This window comes from Triticum urartu, chromosome 4A (assembly GCF_056163025.1).
Source record: "Triticum urartu cultivar PI428250 chromosome 4A, HENAU_Tu73, whole genome shotgun sequence".
Classification (NCBI taxonomy): Eukaryota; Viridiplantae; Streptophyta; class Magnoliopsida; order Poales; family Poaceae; genus Triticum; species Triticum urartu.
The window spans coordinates 322,178,164-322,184,163 of NC_141876.1; positions in this window are offsets into that span (position 1 = coordinate 322,178,164).

Genomic DNA, 6,000 nt, shown 5'->3' on the forward strand with positions numbered 1-6,000 from the left:
ACAATATTATCGAGGACTATGGTCGAAGGGGGCACCGCACACGGCTAAGAGAACGATCTTAGAGATCAACTTGTGTGTCTAGGGGTGCCCCCTGCCCCCGTATATAAAGGATCCAAGGGGGGTGCGGCCGGCCCTAGGAGGAGGCGCGCAGGAGGAGTCCTACACCTACGAGGAGTAGGACTCCCCCCCTTTCCCTAGTTGGATTAGGACTTGGGGAAGAAGGAAGAGAGGGAAGAAAGGAAGGGGGGGCGCCGCCCCCCCTCCTTGTCCAATTCGAACTTGGGGGGAGGGGCGTGCGGCAGCCCCTAGGCCTCCTCTCCTCTTCCTCCACTAGGCCCATTAAGGCCCATTAGGTTACCGGGGGGTTTTGGTAACCTCCCGGTACTCCAGTAAGATGCCGATTTCACCCGGAACACTTCCGATGTCCAAACATAGGCTTCCAATATATCAATCTTTATGTCTCGACCATTTCGAGACACCTCGTCATGTCCGTGATCACATCCGGGACTCCGAACTAACTTCGGTACATCAAAATATATAAACTCATAATGAAACTGTCATTGTAACGTTAAGCGTGCGGACCCTACGGGTTCGAGAACAATGTAGACATGACCGAGACATGTCTCCGGTCAATAACCAATAGCGGAACCTGGATGCTCATATTGGCTCCGACATATTCTATGAAGATCTTTTATCGGTCAGACCGCATAACAACATACTTTGTTCCCTTTGTCAACGGTATGTTACTTGCCCGAGATTCGATCGTCGGTATCTCAATACCTATTTCAATCTCGTTAACGGCAAGTATCTTTACTCGTTTCGTAATACATCATCTCACAACTAACTCATTAGTTACAATGCTTGCAAGGCTTATGTGATGTGCATTACCGAGAGGGCCCAGAGATACCTCTCCGACAATCGGAGTGACAAATCCTAATCTCGAAATACGCTAACCCAACATGTACCTTTGGAGACACCTGTAGAGCTCCTTTATAATCACCCAGTTACGTTGTGACGTTTGGTAGCACACAAAGTGTTCCTCTGGCAAACGGGAGTTGCATAATCTCATAGTCATAGGAACATGTATAAGTCATGAAGAAAGCAATAGCAACATACTAAACGATCGGGTGCTAAGCTAATGGAATGGGTCATGTCAATCACATCATTCTCCTAAAAATGTGATCCCGTTAATCAAATGACAACACATGTCTATGGTTAGGAAACATAACCATCTTTGATTAACGAGCTACTCAAGTAGAGGCATACTAGTGATGTTTAGTTTGTCTATGTATTCACACAAGTATTATGTTTCCGGATAATACAATTATAGCATGAACAATAAACATTTATCATGATATAAGGAAATAAAATAATAACTTTATTATTGCCTCTAGGGCATATTTCCTTCAGTCTCCCACTTGCACTAGAGTCAATAATCTAGATTACACAGTACTGATTCTAACACCCATGGAGCATTGGTGCTGATCATGTTTTGCTCGTGGAAGAGGCTTAGTCAATGGGTCTGCTACATTCAGATCCGTATGTATCTTGCAAATCTCTATGTCTTCCACCTGGACTAGATCCCGGATGGAATTGAAGCGTCTCTTGATGTGCTTGGTTCTCTTGTGAAATCTGGATTCCTTTGCCAAGGCAATTGCACCAGTATTGTCACAAAAGATTTTCATTGGACCCGATGCACTAGGTATGACACCTAGATCAGATATGAACTCCTTCATCCAGACTCCTTCGTTTGCTGCTTCCGAAGCAGCTATGTACTCCGCTTCACATGTAGATCCCGCCACAACACTTTGTTTAGAACTGCACCAACTGACAACTCCACCGTTTAATGTAAACACGTATCCGGTTTGCGATTTAGAATCATCCGGATCAGTGTCAAAGCTTGCATCAACGTAACCATTTACGATGAGCTCTTCGTCACCTCCATATATGAGAAACATATCCTTAGTCCTTTTCAGGTATTTCAGGATGTTCTTGACCGCTGTCTAGTGATCCACTCCTGGATTACTTTGGTACCTCCCTGCTAGACTTATAGCAAGACACACATGAGGTCTGGTACACAGCATTGCATACATGATAGAGCCTATGGCTGAAGCATAGGGAACATCTTTCATTTTCTCTCTAACTTCTGCATTGGTCAGGCATTGAGTCTTACTCAATTTCACACCTTGTAACACAGGCAAGAATCCTTTCTTTGCTTGATCCATTTTGAACTTCTTCAAAACTTTGTCAAGGTATGTGCTTTGTGAAAGTCCAATTAAGCGTCTTGATTTATCTCTATAGATCTTAATGCCCAATATGTAAGCAGCTTCACCAAAGGTCTTTCATTGAAAAACTCTTATTCAAGTATCCCTTTATGCTATTCAGAAATTCTATATCATTTCCGATTAGTAATATGTCATCTACATATAATATCAGAAATGCTACAGAGCTCCCACTCACTTTCTTGTAAATACAGGCTTCTCCAAAAGTCTGTACAAAACCAAATGCTTTGATCACACTATCAAAGCGTTTATTCCAACTCCGAGAGGCTTGCACCAGTCCATAAATGGATCGCTGGAGCTTGCACACTTTGTTAGCTCCCTTTGGATCGACAAAACCTTCCGGCTGCATCATATACAACTCTTCTTCCAGAAATCCATTCAGGAATGTAGTTTTGACATCCATCTACCAAATTTCATAATCATAAAATGCGGCAATTGCTAACATGATTCGGATAGACTTAAGCATCGCTACGGGTGAGAAGGTCTCATCGTAGTCAATCCCTTGAACTTGTCGAAAACCTTTTGCGACAAGTCGAGCTTTGTAGACAGTAACATTACCATCAGCGTCAGTCTTCTTCTTGAAGATCCATTTATTCTCAATTGCTTGCCGATCTTTTGGCAAGTAAACCAAAGTCCACACTTTGTTCTCATACATGGATCCCATCTCAGATTTCATGGCTTCAAGCCATTTTGCGGAATCTGGGCTCACCATCGCTTCTCCATAGTTCGTAGGTTCATCATGATCTAGTAGCGTGACATCCAGAACAGGATTACCGTACCACTCTGGTGCGGATCTTACTCTGGTTGATCTACGAGGTTCAGTAGTATCTTGTTATGAAGTTTCATGATCATCATCATTAGCTTCCTCACTAATTGGTGTAGGTGCCACAGAAACCGGTTTCTGTGATGTACTACTTTCCAATAAGGGAGCAGGTACAGTTACCTCATCAAGTTCTACTTTCCTCCCACTCACTTCTTTCGAGAGAAACTCCTTCTCTAGAAAGTTTCTGAATTTAGCAACAAAAGTCTTGCCTTCGGATCTATGATAGAAGGTGTATCCAATAGTTTCCTTTGGATATCCTATGAAGACACATTTTTCCGATTTGGGTTCGAGCTTATCAGGTTGAAGGTTTTTCACATAAGCATCACAGCCCCAAACTTTCAGAAACAACAACTTTGGTTTCTTGCCAAACCATAGTTCATAAGGCGTCGTCTCAACGGATTTTGATGGTGCCCTATTTAACGTGAATGCGGCCGTCTCTAAAGCATAACCCCAAAACGATAGCGGTAAATCAGTAAGAGACATCATAGATCGCACCATATCAAGTAAAGTACGATTACAACATTCGGACACACCATTACGTTGTGGTGTTCCGGGTGGCGTGAGTTGCGAAACTATTCCGCATTGTTTCAAATGTACACCAAACTCGTAACTCAAATATTCTACTCCACGATTAGATCGTAGGAATTTTATTTTCTTGTTACAATGATTTTCAACTTCACTCTGACATTCTTTGAACTTTTCAAATGTTTCAGGCTTATGTTTCATTAAGTAGATATACCCATATATGCTTAAGTCATCTGTGAAGGTGAGAAAATAACGATATCCGCCACGAGCCTCAACATTCATCGGACCACATACATCTGTATGTATGATTTCCAACAAATCTGTTGCTCTCTCCATAGTACCGTAGAACGGTGTTTTTGTCATCTTACCCATAAGGCACGGTTCGCAAGTACCAAGTGATTCATAATCAAGTGGTTCCATAAGTCCATCACTATGGAGTTTCTTCATGCACTTTACACCGATATGACCTAAACGGCAGTGCCACAAATAAGTTGCACTATCATTATCAACTCTGCATCGTTTGGCTTCAACATTATGAATGTGTGTGTCACTACTATCGAGATTTAATAAGAATAGACCATTCTTCATGGGTGCATGACCATAAAAGATTTTACTCATATAAATAGAACAACCATTATTCTCTGATTTAAATGAATAACCGTCTCACATGAAAGAAGATCTAGATATAATGTTCATGCTCAACGCTGGCACCAAACAACAATTATTTAGGTCTAATACTAATCCCGAAGGTAGATGTAGAGGTAGCGTGCCGACCGCGATCACATCGAATTTGGAACCATTTCCCACGCGCATCGTCACCTCGTCCTTAGCCAATCTTCGCTTAATCCGTAGTCCCTGTTTCTAGTTGCAAATGTTAGCAACAGAACCAGTATCAAATACCCAGGTGCTACTGCAAGCATTAGTAAGGTACACATCAATAACATGTATATCGCATATACCTTTGTTCACCTTGCCATCCTTCTTATCCGGCAAATACTTGGGCCAGTTCTGCTTCCAGTGACCAGTCTGCTTGCAGTAGAAGCACTCAGTTTCAGGCTTAGGTCCAGATTTGGGTTTCCTCTCTTGAGTAGCAACTTGCTTGCTATTCTTTTTGAAGTTCCCCTTCTTCTTCCCTTTGCCCTTTTTCTTGAAACTAGTGGTCCTATTGACCATCAACACTTGATGCTCCTTCTTGATTTCTACCTCTGCAACTTTCAGCATTGCGAAGAGCTCGGGAATAGTCTTATTCATCCCTTGCATATTATAGTTCATCACGAAGCTCTTGTAGCTAGGTGGCAATGATTGGAGAATTCTGTTAATGACGCAATCATCTGGAAGATTAACTCCCAATTGAATCAAGTGATTATTATACCCAGACATTTTGAGTATATGCTCACTGACAGAATTCTTCTCCTCCATCTTGCAGCTATAGAACTTATTGGAGACTTCATGTCTCTCAATCCAGGCATTTGCTTGAAATATTAACTTCAACTCCTGGAACATCTCATATGCTCCATGATGTTCAAAACGTCGTTGAAGTCCTGATTCTAAGCCGTAAAGCATGTCACACTGAACTATCGAGTAGTCATCAGCTTTACTCTGCCAGACGTTCATAACATCTGGTGTTGCTCCAGCAGCAGGCCTGGCACCCAGCGGTGCTTCCAGGACGTAATTCTTCTGTGCAATGAGGATAATCCTCAAGTTACGGACCCAGTCCGTGTAATTGCTACCATCATCTTTCAACTTTTCTTTCTCAAGGAACGCATTAAAATTCAACGAAACAATAGCACGGGCCATCTATCTACAATCAAACATAAACCAGCAAGATACTATCAGGTACTAAGTTCATGATAAATTTAAGTTCAATTAATCATATTACTAAAGAACTCCCACTTAGATAGACATCCCTCTAATCCTCTAAGTGATCACGTGATCCAAATCAACTAAACCATGTCCGATCATCACGTGAGATGGAGTAGTTTCATTGGTGAACATCACTATGTTGATCATATCTACCATATGATTCATGCTCGACCTTTCGGTCTCCGTGTTCCGAGGCCATATCTGTATATGCTTTTCTCGTCAAGTATAACCTGAGTATTCCGCGTGTGCAACTGTTTTGCACCCCTTGTATTTGAACGTAGAGCCTATCACACCCGATCATCACGTGGTGTCTCAGCACGAAGAACTTTCGCAACGGTGCATACTCAGGGAGAACACTTCTTGATAATTAGTGAGAGATCATCTTAAAATGCTACCATCAATCAAAGCAAGATAAGATGTATAAAAGATAAACATCACATGCAATCAATATAAGTGATATGATATGGCCATCATCATCATGTGCTTGGGATCTCCATCTTCGAAGCA